Source organism: Heliangelus exortis, chromosome 21 (assembly GCF_036169615.1).
Source record: "Heliangelus exortis chromosome 21, bHelExo1.hap1, whole genome shotgun sequence".
Lineage (NCBI taxonomy): Eukaryota > Metazoa > Chordata > Aves > Apodiformes > Trochilidae > Heliangelus > Heliangelus exortis.
The window spans coordinates 2,059,644-2,081,032 of record NC_092442.1 but is presented as its reverse complement, the minus strand read 5'-3'; the positions used below and the strand labels follow the sequence as shown (position 1 = coordinate 2,081,032).

Genomic DNA, 21,389 nt, shown 5'->3' with positions numbered 1-21,389 from the left:
GCTCCTGGCCAGCCTGGATCCAGCTGGAGAAGGGAGAGGGCTTGCAGAGGCTGGAGAGTGGTGGCTGTGGAATTACATCACCTGAGATGCTGCACTATTTGCCCCTAAAATGTTCAGGAGATAGTTGTACCCCTGGCTAAAGGACAGCAGCCTTTGAGTCATTTTATTGATGTTTCTTTATTGTTTAATGATGGCTTGCACAGCTTGGGGCTGTCTGCTCTGTTAAAATTAGCAACCATGCTTCCTGATGGAAAAAGTCATCCCCTTTTCTCAGCAGAGGTAAATCATTCACAAGCCAAGAAGAGATGATGCAGCCAGCCCTTAATTGAATTTTGTGGCATTCTGAATGATAATGTATGAGTCTCCTCTCCAAATCAGGAATGAGGAATTATTACACAGAAGGATAAACAGGATAAAAATGAAAATTAAAGCTCTCAGAAACAAATCAAGTATTTCTGCAAATCTGTTTACTGGCATTTCTGCTTGTAGAGCCATAGGTTAAAAATCTCTCTTATTGAACCCAGGCCCCTCAAAGATGATCACTCCCTAATTCCATGCCTTTTTACTGCTGGTAAACTACCATGAAGTTGCCTAGAGCATTAAAAATATTACTTTAAGTAGTATGTTAAATAGTTTGAGCTTATTAACCTCTACATAAACAAGAGAGGTTGGATTGCTGGAGTTGGATTATGGAGGGTAAGGCTCATGTGTACACACACTTATTTAATGTAATTAGACATTCAAGAAGGGGGTGGAGTGTAAATCACAAATACAGGAGAAGAAAATTGATTTATTCTCTGAAATTGTCTGCCTTTTACAGAGATCTAAAAGTAGATCCTATCTAGTAATAATTTGCTATGTCATTTACAAAGTTGAGAAATGAAAGGGGCAATTACCAGCCCTCTTTATATGTCAGAGGTTGCTAGACAAGGTTGGCTCAGCATTTTCACAGCTAAGAGCATTTAAGTCTTTCAAATTCAGATCTATGTCTTAATTGGACATCAAAGGAGCCCAACATAAAGTCAGCAGAAACAACACAGGCAATCAGGCTTATGGAGAGCTGCTCTTGTGGCCATGGTATGGAAGATTAAGGCTGGGAGACTTGCATATTTCTTACTGCAAAAATTCTTCCTGAGGTTGTTACCAATCTGAAAAACGTTCTCTGGTTTTGGTTTCACCAGGAAAAGAAATAAATAAAAAACTTCAATGTAGAAATCCAGCTCTACTCCACTACCTGCTAACATTCTGTAGGTTACAATGAGTTATTGCACAGCTCATCAGCACTTCTGATAAGATTCCATGAGCTATCAAAAGCTATGCAGGATTTACCTTGGCCTGTTTTGAGAATATCTTATTTTCTTTTTGCCACATGTGCCACAGGAACTGTCCTCTCAGAAGCTGAGCTAACAAGCCAACACTTTGAAAACCACAGCTTGTTGTCTCCTGGAACAGTAACTTTTACCTGGGTTTAGCAGGCTTCCCAAGTGCTTTTTCTCCTAGCTGAAAATAAACACAAGGAAAACATCAGAAAACAAAACTGCAATTAATACTAAAAGAACTTGAGTAAGAAAGCAATTTAATGTCTAGAAATTGAAAAAAAGTTTTCACCTCAATAAAACCCATTATAAAATACATTATAAAACAGTCAAAGCATCTAAGAAGATAGGTAAAAAGCTCTCTCCTGTGAGAGATGTTTTTGCACACATCTGATGTATGGAACAAAAAAACCCCAACACTTCATATACTGATTTTCTTAGGCCTTTGGAATGGCTTATTTCAGGCCAGAGTGGGAAGAGCAAGTCCTCTGTCTGAAGAGTGATCTCAGCTTAGGTGGGGCCCAGGAGATTCCATCTGTAGCTGGTGTGTGAGCACTGCCCAGGTCACTGCCTTCTGGGTCAGGTTCCAGAACCCAGGGCTGTAAAGGTGCTCCCCATGCACAGGGAACTCCTGGCTTAGGATATGTTTGCACCCATTTCATGCATTAATTGTTCCTCCTCCTGCTGTTGTCAGCTTCTTCTTAGGCATGATAAAATAAGGTTCAGAATGGCTATATAATTAATTTTGTTATAAAAACATTTGACAGTTCAGTAGAGAGTTGGGGTTTTTTTCTCCCTTTGAAAAAAAAAATCCAAGAGCTCACTCCACATAAAGATCTTTAACTCTCACATAAAGATCTTTAACTCTCCATGTAAACAGGGAGGATAACTTCTGCCCATCAGTGACCAGCTCTGCATTAGCAAGCTGACTGAAACACAAAATGACCTTTTTCCATTGGTGTGTATCCATCCCCTAGAGTCAATCATCCATTCAACTGGTACTTTATTTAAACATAAACACAAAAAAGGTGCTGTAAGAGTGTTTGCAGTATCTAAATATTTGCTTTCTACTTTAACCACCTACCCACCAGAAGGGTGAATGCTGCCAACTGGCAGCTGAAAGCAACATTTTGTCTTCGATTAATCAGATCTGAATTTCTTTTTCTTTTTTTTTTCTTTTTTTTTCCCTGTGAAACAGTGCCACAGGGATAAAATCTGTAACAGAGGGCAAACCAGGTCACATGAAACCCAGCTCCTGGGGCTTGTCTGCCTTGTGAATGAGTCCATGACTTCTGTTAGCAGCTCCCGTTCTCCCACTGAGATTTTAGTTCCTGCCTTAGACACATCCCAGTCACTGAGCCAACAACTGCTCCAGGCAACCAGGATCTAACACTGTGCCCTCAGCAGCACAACACTACACCTCCTGGGAGACTGTACAGGGGTGTGTGTGTGTGTGTGTGTCTGTCTGTCTGCCTGTCTGTGTCTGTGTATCTGTGTCTGTCTGTCTGTGTGTCTGGGTGTGTGTGTGTCTGTCTGTCTGTGTGTCTGGGTGTGTGTGTCTGTGTGTGTGTCTGTCTGTGTGTGTGTGTGTGTCTGTCTGTGTGTGTGTGTGTGTCTGTCTGTGTGTCTGTGTCTGTCTGTGTGTCTGTGTGTGTGTCTGTCTGTGTCTGTGTGTGTGTGTCTGTCTGTGTGTGTCTGTGTGTGTCTGTCTGTCTGTCTGTCTGTGCCTGTGTGTGTGTGTGTCTGTCTGTGTCTGTCTGTGTGTCTGTCTGTCTGTGTGTGTCTGTGTGTGTCTGTCTGTCTGTCTGTCTGTGCCTGTGTGTGTGTGTGTCTGTCTGTGTCTGTCTGTGTGTCTGTGTGTCTGTGTGTGTGTATGTCTGGGGGTATCTGTGTCTGGGGGTGTCTGGGGGTGTGTCTGTGTCTGTGTGTCTGTCTGTCTGTCTGTCTGTGTGTGCCTGTGTGTGTGTCTGTGTGTGTCTGTGTGTGTGTGTGTCTGAGGGTGTGTCTGTGTCTGTGTGTGTGTCTGTCTGTGTGTGTGTCTGTGTCTGTGTGTCTGTCTGTCTGTCTGTGTGTGCAGGGAGTAGGGGTGTCCTCTTTAGATTCCTTACTACCACCACAAGCCCTCCTTCAGCAGTGTGTGCCCTCAGTTCTCTGCTCCAGGGGAAAGGATTCCAGGAGATGTTTTGTCTCCCTCACAGCTTCACAAATGTTATTTTACAGCTCTGGGTGTCAATCACTTGTGCTGGGGATGGGCCCAGGCTGCCCAGTCACAGACCAGGCTCACACTGGGTAATTTATGGCCACCAAAGGAAATGATTGAGGCCAACTCCAGGTATTTATGGTACAGCTCTGAGCTCCAGGAGGAGCAGGGAATGACAAACATGCAGCCAGCTAACCCTGCTTTGGGAGCTGGGGATTGGTGGGTTTTGCATGGAGTTGAGTGTCAGGGGCCTTCCCAACTGGGCCTTCTGAGTCTTGATTTCACATCTGGCTTTGTGAAGCCTGGAGAGCTTACCTGGAAATATTCCCAGGGCAAGAAGCTGGAGGTGACAGAGTTCCCCAGCAAGGAGGCAAATTCCCATGGGGCTACCTGATAAAAATGACCTGGAGAAGGCAGGAGAGCACATATGCCCAAAATTAACATGAGCTTTGAGTGTCAGACAGATTCCCCTAGCACTCAGGTCATTCCTCTGACAAAATAAAAGCACTTCTAAAAGAAGGGGCTTTTTCTGAAAGGAGAAAAACAAGGCCAAGTGTCCTCAAATGCCTACCTGAGGTCTGCTTTCTGTGCTACACAGGGGCTTGCATTTGGTGTAGGGTTAAACAACCAGAAGGCACCAAATTGTTCTAGGAGACAGGTTCAGACACAAGGGGGCCATGGCCAGATGAGCTGTGGAGACACAAAAAATCACACATTAGGCACTATGGACTGATTAACACCCTAATTAGCACGTTAGCATAAGAAAGGGTTATCACAGAAATAAGTATTCATCTTTAGGCTAAAATTTATCCTTCTCTACCAAATTTAAGTCTATGCAAAGTCAAAATTTTCTTCAGCTGGTGTTAGGCTGATGTGTGCACAACTGACAATTCTAGAGGATTTTACAAGCAGCTAGAACAGCACTGCTGTTCAAAGCAGAACAGAATAGTTTCAGTTGGGAGGAACCTACAATGATCATCTAGTGCACATTCCTCATCACTTCAGGGCTGACAAAAAGTTAAACTATATAAAAACCAAACCTCTTTTCCTTGCACACCCCAGAGCTCCCACTACCTGCTGCACAGGGTCCTGTCCCTTCTCAAAGGGCTGGGTGGGTGACCTCAGGCTTGGGTGACCTCCCCTGGCAGCTTGGGTCACCTCTAAAGCATCATCAGTGGTACAGCAGCTTCTGTCTGAGGAGGAAATTTAATTCCTCTCTCCAGGCCTCCTCTCCACCCTCAGATTTAAGAACTCAAACAATAAGAGTTACTCATCTTTTAGTTCTCAGCTCATGCACATTGCTAAATAATTGGATAGTTTCTCTGAGGAAAGCTTAAGAAAGCTCTAGAAGAACTCAAATAGTTTTATTCATTGCAGAGTCCCCCCAAGGATGTCACATTTAAACTGAAGTCCTGCTTGGAGAGGAAATGAAAACAGAGAGGAAGGGGTTTGGGAGAATCAGAGGCTTTTTAATTAGTTTGTGGCTGAGGCAGTGGAATTATCTGCTGCACCCCAGTGCCTGGATGTGCATTTTTGTCTCCAGGGTCAGCTCTGGGAATTTGCTGAGAGACAAAAGGAAAAAGCAACCTTATTACTCCCTTCCTTCCTACCCTCAAATCAGCACAGTGCTCTTACATTCTGCTTTTACCTCTACCTCTCCTTGGCTTTTCAAGTTATCCCAGCACAGAAATGAAGAGAAATGACACTTAGGTCTGTACACACCTTGCTTTTGGACTCTCCAATCAGCATTGTGGCTGCAAGGCCAGGTTGCTTTGATTTCTCCAGTATTTATTTAAGTGATGCCCTGCTCTATCTTTCATATAAGAGAAACTACCTACACATACTGCATTTTTGGGGTGTGTGCTCTGCCCCTGGCAGGCAGCTGGATGCCACCCCTGCAGCACTTGGCTGTACAAAGCAGCTGCTGGTGCTCAGTCTGTCCCCAAATGAAACCAGGTGTATGGAGTTTTCAGCACTTGCTCTCCAGACCTTGCTCTTTCACAGAGAATGGGCTAAAGAAACACAGACTGATGACAGATTTTCAATCAGCTTAATGCCAGGCATTGAGAAAAATGACTTGACCTAGTTTCTGATTTGTAGAATCAACTGACATGCAGTTTATCCCGTGGGAAAAAAAAAAAAAAAAAAGGAGAAAAAAGAAAAAAGCTTAATAAAATACTATGTAGAACATATTCCTTGCTCTTACAATCTAATATTTCTATCATGCTGTGCATGCTGCTAATTCCAAAGGCTGATATGGTCACAGACAGCCCAGCTTCTAGGATTTACCATTCAAACATACTTGAACTGGCATGAAAAATGCAATAAAATAATTCTTTCAGACAAGTTTAGAGAGAGGTATTCCCAAAAGACAGAATTCTGGCTTCCAGTCACATAAAGCTTACACTTTGTCAATAACACAGTGAAGGAAGGCATGAATGAATTTTATTTCATTGGACAAGTGACTTGGAATACAGATAAGGCAGGGTGAGCATATAAACCTTTAAATAAATGTTTTAGCACTATCTGGAAGGGAGGAATGCAATTGACTCCAATCTTTTCTGACAGAAAATCAGTTCCTCTAAAGCTCTTGGGGCAGCAAACACTAACTAAAAGGGTTGTTACTAATAAAATCTTTAAATACAACAAAACATAATGTTGTCATTTGCAACTAACAGGCTGCAATTAATGCAAATTATTACTCTGCAATTTAATTGAAATTAATATTTCAACTCTGATATGAAGTCTTTGTTTGACTTTAAGAGCCATGTCACTTTGAAGAGGATTCTTTAAAGAGCTCAAGAAAAACCCAGCAGAGAAATATCTGGAAAAGCCCCAGACAAAACACAGTGTAAACAGCATCAGGACCACAAACCACAGAGTGGCTCTGATGCTGGGGCTTTCCTCAGATGAGCAGACAGCTGTGTTACCTTGAATTGCTACCAACACGTTCAGAGAGAACACTGATCTATCATTATGCCCAACAACAGCCTCTCTTCTGCTTTGTAGCTGTTACTTCACACCAAGCTGCTTTGTGGAAAATCTTGACCTTTTCTTCCCTCTCTGCCTGTTTAACATGAGACTTGTGTTGCTTTCTGCAGTGATACCACAAGCTGGAGCAGGAAAAACTGCTGTTATGCTTCTGGTTTTGCTTTGCAAACATGTTGTGCTTCAGGAGGAGGAGGTACATTGAGGTTTTTAGCAGCATGTTTGGAACTGCTACAAAAGAAATCCACTGCAAGTGGCAAATTCTTTTACATTATAAATCTAACTCAAACCAATATGCCAAGTTGTAGTTTTATTAGCAAAACCACAGGTTGTAAAAATTCACAAATCAAACTCAACATTATTATCTTGGCAGCCCAAGGATCAATGGTATTACCAGAAAAGGGGTTCTGTTCAGTCACAACCTGAAGTTCAAATAAAATTCTATCTATTCCCACTGCTTCTCTCATACCAGTTCAAGGGACTCACTGTATTTTTAATGTTCTTCTTCTAATAACTTCCATAGCAGAAGCAATAATTGCTTCAGAAAAAAAATATCTGGTGTTTGCACAAAGTACATTCAGTGATTGCATTAATGCTCTTAGCCTAAAGCCTGTAGGAGTAGCACAGGAGCAATCTGTTTATTATTTGCTAGAAAACATTTTCTGGATTTGATTTGCTTTCAAGCTACTCCTTACTGAAACAGACACTTCAGATTAACTTGGTTATTGGAGCAAACACCTTTAAAAAAGAAACTATTTCAGGTATATGTCATATACTGAAGAGCATTCCTGGTCTGTTTCTGTGCCCATAAATCACAGAATTCCAGGTTCCTAACTTCTGCCTCATCACCTTTATTTTCTCTTTATTTTTACAGATAACTATTCAACCTTTAAACTCCAGTGTGAAAAGGCACCATCCAAATGAACAAGTGGGAAGCTCAATATTTAGAAACAGAAAATCCTATTTCTATTTTTGTATCTCTACAGTGAGAGAAGCAACAGAATCTCTTCCACTACCCTCTTACAAAACCAAACTTCCAAGCACACAGTGTAGCTGTTTCTTAGGGGGCTGTTTTCCTGCTTTGCCAAAGAAATCATTCAGCCAACTGCATGGAAAAAAAAAGAAAAATAATCAAGTATTAAACAATGGCCAAGATTTTACTTACAGCTTACAGATGAGCCTGTATGGTAATCTATACTTTTGCACTATTGAACCCAAATAATTGCATAAAATCTCGAGGGCTCAAGACTCATCTCAGATCTTTAAGAAGTAAGAGCCTAGAAACCTGAACACCAAAGGGAGGAACACAATGCTTCTGGCATTCTGCTCTCTGGATTGCTCACTTCTGACAATAGGCACCACATGTCTGTTTCAAAGAAATTTCTGGTTTTAATTGACACCAGAAAGCACAAATTTACATTCTGCAGAGAGATGCCCTGGTAGTTAAATCTATGAAATACTCTTGTACTTAGGGAGCATTTTCAATTGTTAATTTTAACATTCAACATGAACAGAATTTCCTGCCTTGTGACAGAGTGCTTCAAATTTGAAGTTCTGGAAATGTTTCCAGATAATTCTTTTTTTCGTGTTTTCTGCTTTTATAGAAACCTTTCAAAAGTTCTTCTTGATTTCAAATAGAGAGAAGGACCAAACTTTGGCAACTGGAATTTTCACCCATCTCTAATGACAACAACAACTTCTCATTGGTGGTGGAGGGGTCTCAGTTTTATACAAAAGCTGCTCAACTAACTCATGATTCTGCACGCAGTGCTGAGACTGCAAATCCTAAAAAATCTTTTCCTTTCTAGTAAGTTGCTTAATGAATGAGGACTTCCTTAAGGTGACTGACATATTATGGAGAATTTCACATGATTTCAGCATGACAGAGAGAGCACACTCATGGGAGCATGTGCTGACATTTCAGTGCTCAACAGTGAACAACTACCTGGTGCACTACCAAAGAACCCTCCTGGGTGGTCTTGAATATATCCATATTGTCTGGGCAGATCCATACCAAAGTAACCTTTACAACAGGTTTACACGTTCCTCCAGGACTAGCTTGAACTAATCTAAAGTCAGAAGGGGAAAAATGCCCTACAGCAAAGCAGGGACATGAAGAAGAATTTGCCTTCTGCTTTTCCACTGCAGGCATCTTCCCCAGCTTGCTGTCCCAGCTCTTTGCATATTCCTGCAGTGGTGCCTCTGATTCCCTGTCCTCCTCCTGGTCTGCTGAGCTCCTTGCCCAGCAAGGAAACTTGTGATAATGATGTTTCAAATACAGCAAGTTGAAAATATTAAATGCATGCAAATCAGTCACTTGGGCAAACACAGAGGGAGGAATCTGGTTTTGATCAAGTGAAGCTTTTTTCAGGATGTTAAGTTTTGAGACATTTCTGCTGACTTCATACAATAACTAAAGCTCGTGGTGAGGGGGTTTTATTGTTCAGGGTTTTTTTTATTAGCTGTATCAAATAAAAAGGAAAAGCATCATTAAGATTTCAACATCTCCAATTGCATGTGCTCTAACAACCAACCCCAACCTGTTACATTTCTTGTCAACAGCAGGCAACCATTTACCTGGATGACCCTGACTGCCTGCACCTGCAAGTCTTTAAACAGCTCCACTTCCAGCTGCAGCAGCTTCCCCAAGTAAGTAATCAATCTTCAACACGTTGTTTCACCAAAAATAACTATGTGGTTTTAAAGCTGTGTTTTCCCCACAGTGAAAACACCAGGCTGCTGTCAAACCAAGCTGTCAGTCCCTGCTGACAGCCAGTGGGATGCACACCTAAAAGCCTGCAAGGAAATCACTTTGTGTCCCTTTTAGCTGAATCAGAAGGTCCAGTGGCACTAGAAGGAAGGATTCCCAAGCCTGAAAATGCACTTACCAGGCAGTTCAGCAGTGATGATTTTGCTGTTTAATCCACACTGACATCCCTTGAGTGTGTGAAGTCCCAGGCTTGTCCCAGCATCACACTGAGCAGTACCAGCACACTGCTGCTCCCACTCCCTGCTGAGCAGATGGGGCTCAGCCTGAGCCCCCCCCTCTTTGAGAGAGCACTGGCACTCTCAATTCCTTCTCCTTCAATTTAGTCCAGCACAGGGAGTGAAGTAAAACCCATGTGCAGCTTCAGCATGCAGAGAACTACACTGTGTGTCTCTCTTAACACAGCCTTAGGCAGATAAAAGGTGTTACACAAACTGCTGTGTTCTCAGCACAGTGTAAATCAGTTGTACCTTGCAGGCATGGTTCTTATCTGCCTTCCAGGTCTGCAGAGGAGCCCTGGATGGCACAGACACCTCATCTGTGCTGGCCTCTTCCTCTGTGTGCTGCCTCTCCCTGGGGAATAAGGCCAAGGTTTTTCCATACCTGCTCTCCCAGGCAGATGGACTCATTCTGCCCCTGTGCTCAGCCCTGGGGAGGCCACAGCTTGAGTCCTGTGTCCAGTTCTGGGCCCCTCAGCTCAGGAAGGAGATTGAGGTGCTGGAGCAGGTCCAGAGAAGAGCAAGGAGGCTGGGAAGGGATCCAGCACAAGTCCTGTGAGGAAGGGCTGAGGGAGCTGGGGGTGTTGAGGCTGGAGAAGAGGAGGCTCAGGGGAGACCTCATCACTCTCTCCAACTCCCTGAAAGGAGGTTGGAGCCAGGGGGGGGTTGGGCTCTTTTCCCAGGCAACTCTCAGCAAGACAAGAGGGCACAAGAGGTCCCAAGTTGTGCCAGGGGAGGTTTAGGTTGGACATGAGAAAGAATTTCTTTCTGGAGAGGGTGCTCAGCCATTGGAATGGGCTGCCCAGGGAAGGGGTGGATTCTCCATCCCTGGAGATATTTCAAAAGAGCCTGGATGTGGCACTCAGTGCCATGGGCTGGGAACCACGGGGGGAGTGGAGCAAGGGTTGGACTTGATGAGCTCTGAGGTCCCTTCCAACCCAGCCCATTCTAGGATTCTATGATTTACTGACTCTGCCCATTCAAGAAAGAAAAAGAAAGTTTGCAGAGTAATCCTAAGAAAACTGGTCCAGTCTCTTCCTCCTCTGCAGCACCCCTAGGAGCAGGTTCTTTCCTCTGATGTGGTTTATCTTCAGGGATGCTGTGGGAGGTTGTTACCCTGGAGAAACACTGCTCACTGTGCAGCTGGGTACAGCTCCAAGGTTTCAGCACTTGGAATGAGTGAGGAAAGCAGATTTCTATTCCTGACTCTGGCACTGACCCACTCTTTGACTCTTTACAAATAAAACTTGGACAAAGGACACTAGAACAGAATGATTTCTCTTTAAAAAAAGAAATTTTGAGCACTGAATTTGCAATTGTTTTTTCTCAGGGTGCCACTGAAACTTCCTTCCCCTCCTCAACCTTAGCTTAGCCTCTTCTGGGAGCAGAGCTAGGGGAGGGAAGGCAACACCCCCTTCCCTGGCAATCTGTTGCTCCTGTCAGCAACTGGAAATTCATTAACACACAGGTTACACAACATCCCTTCACAGGTACACTCAGCCCTCTCATTTATGAAGTTAATTTAGTGAGGTTAAAAGCTGCAGTCTGTCTGACTGCATTTTCTCACCTCCAGCTCCCCGGATAAGGAGGGGAAAGCTCTCCTGCCTTGTTTCCATCCATGCTGGGAAAGGGACTGCATTCCCCTCCCCCCAACCCCAATTACCAGGGCTGTGGAAAGAACTCCAATTAAGTGGTTACCCATAATAGCATGGCAGCCCTTTAGGAAACTGCTTATCTAAATAGAGATGTACAGAAGGCAGTTTTCTCTCTAATAGTGATGCATTTTCAATTTATGCAATACAAAGTGCATTGGTCTGCAGTGTCCCTGGCTACTGATGATTAATAGCCCATACACTGCAAGGGTCTACAAAGAAAAGTGCCAAGGGAAGCAGATGCAGCAGGTTTTATATTATCATGACTGCAACAAACTCATTCAGTGGTGTCAGCTCTGACTGCAGGATTCTGATTATGAAATATGATGCATGTTGAATTTAATGGCTTTCTCTGCCCTTCTGGTGAGTTCACTGCTTTCCAATGTCATTTTGTGTTCTCATCTGAGTGGTAATAAAAGGAATATCATTGACTGTGCTAGCTCTGTAACCACTGTGTGTTTTACAATAAATTGTGTTTCAGGACCTTTCTACCCAGGAGAGTGTGCAGGGCCAGAAAGTAATATTCCCCAGTTTTCCAATATGAAGGTTTCTGTGAGAGGATAGGAAATTATGCAGGACTGCCCTTCTCCTGAGGCATTCCTTATGGGAGCAGGACATCTCTTTTTCAAGTGGTTATGTAGTAAAAAGGTCAATTTGGATTGGGAAAAAAAAAAAAAACAAACTCCAGCAAAATAAACAGCTGCTGACACAGAAGGATAAAAGTTGTTCAAAATACAATTTAAATAAGGATCTTGCACCTATATGGTGTTACTCACACAGGAATGTAAACCCTGTAACACCTGCAAAGTCATTATATTGGTTTCTCAAACAAAATAAACCTCACCTCAAAAGCACTGATCCAGTTGAAGATTTATTCACACACAACCACCACCACCCTAAGCTGGGCTTGCCTGAGCCCAGGAGGGACCATGCAGAACCCTACAGAGAGAAAAGACACAGGCTCAGAGCTGAGCTATTTTTAATTATCTGAAAGAACTGCAGTATTTTCATGCACTTTACTCACCTGCATTTCCTGCCTGTGTTAGAAACTTCAGGGCCTCAGTTGCTCCCACAGCTGGATCCATCAGGGGAAAGCAATGTAACAGATAAACAGAAAAAAACACTTTTTGAGACTTTATGAAAAATCAACCAGTCTGAACTTCCCACTGGTTTGTGCTGCAGGCTCTGGCCAGCTGAGCTCCAACACAAACCCCCAGTGTAGGCAGGGAGAGGCTCAAGCAGATTCTTACTCTTCCACCCAGGAAAAAACACAAACCCAAGTATTACTCACACAGAACAAAGCCAGATCCACAGAGGCAGGAAGAACCTGGAACACAAATGGTATTTTCCACTTTGTAAATGCCCATTGCAAAGTTTAACTGTGCTGTTTTCCTAATTACAGCCTCACCTGATGGAGTGTTGCTGCTTCTAGGACTATGGAAGTTCTTTTTTATCAAGCAGGCTGTCAGCAAGTCACACCAGTTTCAATTCAGTCTGAATCCAGGGCTGGTGCTTGATTTTCAGTGGAATGAAACCAAACTGCAAAGGCTGTTCCTAAGAATTTACAGTTAAGGTGGGAACTCACCTGATAAATAAATCTGTACTTCTGTCTGCTTTTCAGAAGGCCACCAACCAAACCAGAACACAGTCCCATTACAGAACAGATCCCTGCTTCACAGCCAGCACTGCCCTCATTCAATTCTCTCTTCAACTGGGTAAGTTTGCATTCAGCAATTCAGCTGTATCCTACACCATTTTTAAAATAAGGTTTTCACAAATAACCTAGGAATGAAACCTGTACTTTCAGGATAATCCAGAATATTTTTCACCTTGTTTTTGTCTCTAGTTGAAGTGCCACTGGTATTCTCAATCATATTTTATGTATGAACACTTTAAAAGCTTTGCCTAAAGGACAAATGAGAATTTTCTTTTGTCCTTTCAGACTATACTTCATATATTTTTACATTAAAATGTATTGAAACAAGATTTAAAACTGTTACCCATTTTATTGAGATCCACCTCCAGAGGGAGAAGCACATTAACATTTAACATGGTGGCTTTGTCTCTTTCTCTTTCCTTCAGTATTTGGTGAAAAACTTGCTACAGCTGAAAAGTAGAAACGTCAGAGAGAAATCTGTGATCTGCCTCAAAATTAAGTTATGTATTGCCATAATAAAACAGAGCATTTGTTCTCTCTGGGATTCTCAGTCTCAGTAAAGGATCATCAAAGGAGCTATGAATATTCCCAGAAGAAGGGATCATAGAAAAGGAGGGTCCTAGGAGTATTATGATTAGTTTGTCAGTCCAGTGATGGTCTTTCCTTCTAAGCTGCCTGACCTTGTCTCTTGGTTTAGTCTGGGCCATGGGTACAGGGGGGAGCACAGCACAGGGCAGCAAGGCAGGGCCCAGACACTGCAGAGCTTCCACTGGGGCTGACAGAGACAACAGCTTCTGGATTCTGCCTGCCAATAACTGAGGAGAAAAAGCAAAATCTCAAGTGAGATGCAGGCCATCTCACCTCCTGTTGTTTTCAGGCTGCTGGTGCCTGCTGTTTGCAGACAGAAAAAGGCTCCTGTCTGCTGAGAAACTGCAAGCTACTTGTAACCCATACAGAAATAGCCAGCACTGAAACATCTGCCCTGAAACTGCATCCTTGTGTCTTCTCTGCACAAGAGCCCAGGAAGCACTGCCCTTAGATTCAGATGTCTTCATGAAGAGTTAAACTGGGTCAGCACTGAGAGGACCAGACTGTGCCAAATGCACCCACAACATTCCTGCCAGGCCAGCACAGACTGGGGGCAGTAACAGGGAGCTCACCAGGCCAAGGGTTTCGAGCAGGTTCATGGAAAGTTTAATATGAGTAAGATATAAGGTTTTTTAGCAGGTGGGTAATGCTGATAAAGATGGAGGGAAGAAGATGTGCTGTTCCCTACCATGGCCATTATCAGGCCCATTTTTCTCTCACCTGGTCCTCCTGTCCAACAAAGCCTTTAAGCACCTGCCCTTAATGTGCTGACTGCAGTGGGGCCTCAGATCTGCCTCTAACAGAGCAACCCAACATGTTCCAAGCCAACTTCCTGACCACTCATCCCAGCATAACCACAAAACACAATCCCTGTTTACACCATTCTTTAAAATTCTCTCTGTGGAAGCCCTGGTGTTCCTGCTCAATACATCCACCAATTTGTAAACCTTTTGCTTCAGATGAATGCAATTAGCCAGGGCTCTTAACAAGCTGTGCACTTCGGGAGCTCCTGCACTCTCCCATCAGAAGCAAGCAGCAAGGCTTGATTTCATACACAACAGCTGATTGTCAACAAGTGCTCATTAGTAAGATCCAAAACCTCCACAGTCTCACTGTTTAATTTATGAGAGCCTTGTGATTATGAGGAACATGAGATGCTAGATCAGTAGGGATGGTTTTGGGCCAGGCAGAATTTTGTATCCATTATGTCTATACAAGGGCATATACCAAGAATTGTTATTTTGATTTTTTTTTTTCCTTTTACCTGAAGTGCCCTGGTGGGGAGATCCAATCATTTTCCTGCAATTCTTTAAAGAACACAAGCAGCAAAACCAACAGGTTTTTTCCCTTTGTTAGCATTAGGTTTTCTCCTAAAATTTTTTTGTAACACAAACAGAGCTATGAAACCTGACCCATGTTAGGAGCAGTCAGATCATTTGCTCTCACCTTACAGCAGTCTGACAGATTTAAATCCATCTGTAGACTCTTTGGAAAGATACCCAGAGAACACAAGTGTCAAATTAATGGCTTGGGAAAGGAGGAACCCCCCAGGATCATTCACTTTGGCCCTGGCAGACTGGGGAACACAGAAGGTGTTTCCTTCTTGTTCCACCCCCACCAAATCATTGCTATTCTAAACCACTCAGGCAGCTCCATGCTTCTAAACTCTATCCAGCAGGGCAGGGCTGTTCAGCTGTAAGGGAATAGATGTACAGGACAGGGAGGATTAATATTCTCAGAGGTTTTCCTGAGTGTGCAGGAAGGCAGCACAAAGGCACTAATAACCTCTTCAAGCAGAGTACATTTTCTCGTGGGGATAATAGCTCAAGGATAGAGAGAGCTTTTATATGATACAGGAACATTATCTCTCTTGTATGAAAACCAACTGGTTTGGGCTCCTCAGTGCAGAACTAAGCTGCCTCAATTTTACCTGTGCATCTGCACCTGTGTAAGGACAATTTGGAAATGTCAACAAAATAGGTGCTGAGGAGTCTATCTTATGCCTCCCCGTTTGCACTTAATTTGTTTCATTACACAGGGATAGGAATTAAAGGTCTTCACTACAGTTTAGGCAGCTTGCCAATACCTATTTTATAGCAATAAAATATGTACAAATTAAGGAATCTCATGTGGAAAATTCATTCAACCGCCTCAAAAGCCAAATGAATGGTAATTACTTCAAACACAATGTGGTGGCAATCAGGCAAGATTGGATCATGCTTTTAAATGTATGTCTAAATTTTTAAGAACCAAGATAATTATGAATTATGAAAATAACTCAGACAATGCCACAGCAAAGGCTGTGTTTGTGGAACAAGAAAAAGATCTTCTTTAAGGAACTGAGGCAGCTTAATTCTAACACCTGCAAAGGACTAATCAGAGAGCAAACGTGGAGCTGTTATTTTATTTCTGTACTTTTAGCTGTCATTTTATACTTCAGGCTGGCTCATGGATGCCTTGAGGCATGGAGCAAGTGGAAGCATATAAAATAAAATACAAGTTAAAAGGATTTATCCTGCTTACTAAAAGCAGTGGAAGTTATCTCTAGTTCACATTCACATATATTGCAATGAAAAAGAAAGCTGCCATCTTAGCTCTTTGTGCAAGTTTTCTTCAGTCTGGAAAACCAGCTTAATGCTCATCCCCTTATGCAATGCCAACTGAATAAACACAAAGAGGGTTTTGCCTCTCATGGGTAAAGCTGAACAGATTTAGATCAACACACCCATTCATTGTGAAAGAAGGGTGGCAAACACAACCATACCTATGCTGTCTTTTTGAGACAAAAAAAGAAAAGCTTTCCATTCAGGAAAAAGCACAACAGACCAAGTCTAGATTGTCACTATATATAATTCCCCCTACAAGTAAAGAAAATGAAGCTGTAAAGAAAAATAAATACAAAATACCAAGTTTATTCTTTTCCATTGAAAAAATCACCATGAAACTGGACTAGCTCTCCTGTAGATCTATAATCTTGTAAATTACTGATATCACAGAATAATTTCAAGCTGGCAAAGACCTCTGGAAGCCTATTGGCCAATTCCCAGCTCAGAACAGAGACAACTTTAAATAATTTGCTCATGGCCTTGTACTGGGGAATAATCCAGTCAGCACAAGCAGAGCTGGAGTACTGCACCCAGTACTTCTGTCTGCACCTAGGAAGGGCTGCTGGCACACCAGAGTGTGGGAAAAAGGCCACAAGAATTACATGAAGTCTGGAAAACCCTCACCCTGAGATGCATTTACCCTGCACCACGAGGGGAATTACATGGCCCCAGAATTCTTAGGATCAATGCAGCTGCTTCAGGTGGGGCTCAGCTCCCAGGCTGGGTGAGGGTTCTGGCAAATCCAGCAGTGTGGGGTCAGGCAGCCACCAGGATTTACTGCTCCCTAGAGAGAGAGGGCAGAAGGTAAGAGGCACCTGTGCTTCAGCTCTTCCCTCAGCCTGGCAGCAGGGCTTAACTCTCTTCACAGTGGGAATTAACATGATGTAGCACACATTTTCTTCTGCTACCTGACACAGGAGCCTCCTATGCAGGAGGGGTAAGAAAAAAGGAAAGGAAGGGTAAGAAAAAAGGAAAGGAAGGGTAAGAAAAAAGAGGCAGCAACATTCTGAATGCCAAGCAAAACCCTCCCACTGCTGAGGACCCAGCTCCTGCCCTGGTGCCTGCAGTGGCTCTGCACAGTGCAGTGTGCTCTGAAGGAAACTCAACCTACAGCTCAAGAAAATGAGAATAAAGAGGTGACCTGACCAATGGGTGGAGTGTGCTATGCAGGGAGAGACCCTCAGGGCACAGTGTGAGAGGCAAAAAGCTGAATATGATCCAATGAGAGCTGAAAGTAGGCATGGAAAATACAGCATGGATGTCTGGGATAAATTAACCTCCAGAACAGTGTACTGAAGGGTTCAGTGGAAATCCCATCTGTGAAGTCTTTAGAACTGTATTTTTTGCTAAGGATGTGCCAAACCACAGCCAGCTCTGAGGAACCAGAAAATCTCCTGGACAATGGAAAGCATCAAACTGGTTGACAACAGTAATTTTGTAGGTGAGCATCAAATCAAGCAGAGTAATTACTGGGTGAGAGGAAGTGGAAGAGGGAAGTTTCCAAAGGACAGATGGACATCTGCCTCTCTTGGGAGACAAGTCAGGCTGAACACTTCGAAAATCTCTCCCTAAGCACCCAGCACACTGGACCTAAATTCATATTCATTACATGCTGGATTCAAGCTGTATTTTACTGCAGATTATGCAGGCACATTTACAGGTTTTTCTGAGTTAACTTTGTTTTGCCAAAAGACATGTTGAAGCACTGAAGAGAGAATCTGCTACACTAGAAAACTGAAATTACAAATGGCACACAAACACACACAAAAAAAGTGAATAAGGAAGAAGTCTATTTCATGCCACAAGAGCTCTGAGACACCAGTGACATTTTCTGCCAGCACAACTCAAATTTTGAAACTCGTTGCCACAAGATTCTGTGGGTGTGGAAAAAAAAAGACTCAAAGAGGGATTGGACACACATCATGGAGAATAAACTGCTATAAAACATAACAGTGCAAATGTTTCTAAGGAAAAGACCAAAACCCTTAAGAAGCTTTTTTATAAAAACCAAAAAACACAGTATCAAGGGAGACACATTTGTCCTTTCTCAAATTCAGATGAGGCAGGAAGAGGTCTTTAATCACTAAGGTTGGAATTTCATACCTTCTGTTTATTCCTAATTTTACCAGAAGTTGAAATGGACTGCATAAAAATATCAAAGTGTGAGAAGTGTTATTTTCCTGAGATGATTCAGTTTCACTAAAAATCAGAAGCAGAAAAAAAACAAAACAAAAAGCAAACAAACAAATACCAGCCAACCAAAAAAACCCACAATAAACAAAAAAACCAACAAAACTTTGGATTACTCCAAGTTAGTGCAAATGCATGCTGTCTTAAATCTCACAAAATAAACCCAATACCTGACTTATTAGCTCAGCTTTCAGCATCACAACCTTGGAGTGCAAAGCACTGTGTGCCTGGCATGCAGCCCCAGAACCAGCTGCTGGGGAGGTAACACACTGCACACAAATAAGCAGCAGAAAATAAACCTCCTATTGCCTCCTTCAGGATTTGTTCTTAAAAACCCCACAATTCTAAATACCTGCTTAAATCATAGCTGTGAGGTAACAACCAATTCTAATGGTTTAACTCTAATTCTCTAAGTATTTTTTAACTGAGCCTGAAATTTGTTGTGTACACTGACCTCCTGAGCCCTGACACTCACTGCAGAGCAGCAGCAGCTCCTTTGGAGTCTCCTGCACTGCCCATGCATTTGTGCAAATTTACAGTGGGATTTTTCACTGGGAGAACTGTACCCTGCACACTGTGCCAGCACCCAAAGCTGCTTTGAAAATCATAAGGAAAAAATTACCTCTTAAGGTTAGGAACTGCCTAACTGGTTAGAGAATGTCCTGTCTGAAAGACCTGCCCAGCTACTTGAGAGGCAGCACAGTGCAAAGAGGAGAACCCAATGCTCAGTGTAACCTGAGAGGGAATCATTGTTTTCTGGGGAATTATTATAATTATTTCCCAGGGAACCTTTGTTAACACCAGCAACAGCATGGCAAGGTCTGACACCAATTAGAAGAGATAACACACTCAGCTCTCTCAGATCCCCACATCTCCCTGGCTCCTGCTGCTGTACAGCAGTGGCACTGCCTTGGTTTGCTGTGTCACACAGGGTGCCCTCAGCACCCTGCAGCCCTGAGCTGGGTGACAGGAACTGAAACAGAGCCCCAGCACCCATGTCCAGCAGGGATTGGGGGCAGTGAAGCTCCCAGTACCTCCTGCTTCCCCTCTCACCAACTCCTAATGAAAACTGCCCACCAGCTACTGCTCCCCATGCATATGTATGTGCTGGGCTTTAATTACAGCTATTTAATTAGCCACGTTTGAGAAGCCTCTCCCAGGGGGAAGGTTCAGTGCCACTGTCAGATGGGGAGTGAGTGGACTCCTGTGCCAGCTGAATGCTGACAAGTGCAGATGGATGCCCCCAGCTGGGGTCAGGGGTGACAGGGACTGACATCCCAGTGACAAACCTGGCCTTGGGTCCTCTGATGAGTGAGTTTGATCTTGCAGGCAGTTCAGCAGGTGCAGTACCTGGATGACCAACTTTGGGATTTTATTTTTTTTTTTTTAAGCACACTGAAGCTTTTCATCTTCAATCTTCTTATTTTAAATGTTCATTCTCTTCTCAAGGCTATGGCATGCAATGAACATACCTTTTGCCTTTTTCCTTGAAGTTTTAAGTGAAAAACAAGCATTTGGAAACTATCTGAATGCTTATGGGAGGAAACTTGTTGATATTTCTTAATTATAATTCCTTCCCTTTAAACCTATTAACAGAAGATCAGGTGTGAGAAGCAGCACACCCCCCCCTGCTCTCTGCTGACTTTTCAGCCTCTAACACAGATGCCTATAGTGAAACAGGACAAATGACAGCATTGGCAGTTCACAAACTTAAAAACTAAAACCTAAAAAATTAGCATAGTAGCAATAGGAAAAGCATAAAAGAAGGTTAGCAGCAGTGAGGAAAAACTGGATATAGCCAATGTACTCCTTTTCAATTTCAAGTAAAAAACCCAAAATCCACCATTACTTCACAGAGTATTTAAAGAATAGAAATTATGCTGTCTCAACAAGGAAAATGTGATGATTATCTGATATTATGCTGCTTCAAACTTGCAACACAAGTTTGGTTTCTCACCTACCACCATCTGTATCTTCATGCCTGGGCCATACACAGCTCCTGCCAGCATCCCATCTCTCCTCCTACTGAAGAATAAAATTGAAAGAATAAAATTGAAGAAAAAAAAAATTGAAGAAAATCCTTGAAATGCTAATGATTTGTATCAAGAAACCTAACCTGGTTTTGGATAAAGTTCTCAGCCTATAGTAAGAAGCATTATTCAGTTCACTTCCCACCAATGTTCTCCTGCACCTTGAATTATTTTGCAGAACTGGCAAGAGCAAATTCAACATGATGTCTCCTTGTTTAAGGGTTTCCATTAGATACACAGTTCCTGCTGAACCTCAGTTTCTGAAGCTGCCAAGTTAAGTGTTCCATAAAGTAACAAATAAACAAACATAATGTTGAAGCCATTAGCTGGAAAGGACCACAAAAGACCTCTTTGGAGATATTGAAAGTGGCAGACAGTGCCTTGACTGTGGAGGGGAAAAAACCACTGAGCTTGCAAGGGTAATTTTTGTTTCACTGCTAACAGATGAAGATCCAATACAAGCCCTGATCTTCCAGGGGGCTGTGCATATGTGTGTGCCATTTAATTTCAGCAGCTTGCACAAAAACAGATACCAAAATTGATTCTGCCTACTTCAGGCTAAACACGTTAAAATGCTGACTGACAGAATCACCTCAGGGTAATAAATCTGCCAAGTGTTTTGTTAAACAGCTATTCAGCTTGAAATGTATCCTGGCATTCTAGAATAACAATGGCCTACTGTAATGTATGGTGCATTAATTATATAGTTGACAAGAAAATTACCCTTCAAGCCAAGATTACTAAAAACTTTACTAGGCTTTTTGCTTTTTTTTTTTCTTTTACCCTCTCCTGTTAAATAGATAATTCAGTGTAACCCCCCCAAGAGGTTTTTCCCACCTCCTCCTGCAGTTAACCAGCATGGCAGTGAAGTTCCAGAGAGATCTGCTGATGTTTCAGTGACAACACTGGTTGATTCTCCAAATTTTACAATAGCTGCTAAATGCAAACTGATGAATATCAACATAAAAAATGGCCTCAGCTTTCCTTGAAAGTTTTCCTGATACACAGAAGAAAACCTTGCTTCAATCTGAGACTGTATTTACATCAGACAACAGGTACACTGGCAGGTCTGATAGTCTGGAATAAAACCACATCAGCTTTCAAACACAAACTGGTAGGAACTCTTAGTCTTGGAAAAAATGCAAAAATGTGGTATGTTAGCATAAAAATACAACAG

General features: G+C 42.7%; 3 long non-coding RNA genes across 5 annotated transcripts in view; all 3 read right to left on the bottom strand.

The window, feature by feature from the left end:
- Nucleotides 1-1,421: 1,421 nt before the first annotated feature.
- LOC139806026 (uncharacterized) lies at nucleotides 1,422-4,630 on the bottom strand. Its single transcript, XR_011730080.1, has 3 exons — nucleotides 4,088-4,630; nucleotides 3,832-3,920; nucleotides 1,422-1,500 (listed from the first exon to the last, which is right to left on the bottom strand). It is a non-coding gene; the product is annotated as an uncharacterized lncRNA (long non-coding RNA).
- A 5,826-nt stretch (nucleotides 4,631-10,456) lies between these two features.
- Nucleotides 10,457-13,457, bottom strand: LOC139805971 (uncharacterized). The gene is made up of 3 exons (XR_011730066.1): nucleotides 12,727-13,457; nucleotides 12,166-12,216; nucleotides 10,457-12,080 (listed from the first exon to the last, which is right to left on the bottom strand). It is a non-coding gene; the product is annotated as an uncharacterized lncRNA (long non-coding RNA).
- Nucleotides 13,458-16,167: 2,710 nt separating this feature from the next.
- LOC139806096 (uncharacterized) overlaps nucleotides 16,168-21,389 on the bottom strand; it is a 111,210-nt gene continuing 105,988 nt past the window's right edge. For all 3 annotated transcript variants that reach the window (XR_011730102.1, XR_011730103.1, XR_011730104.1), the window contains exon 7: nucleotides 16,168-16,244. This is a non-coding gene — a long non-coding RNA (uncharacterized lncRNA). The remainder of the gene's footprint in view (nucleotides 16,245-21,389) is intronic.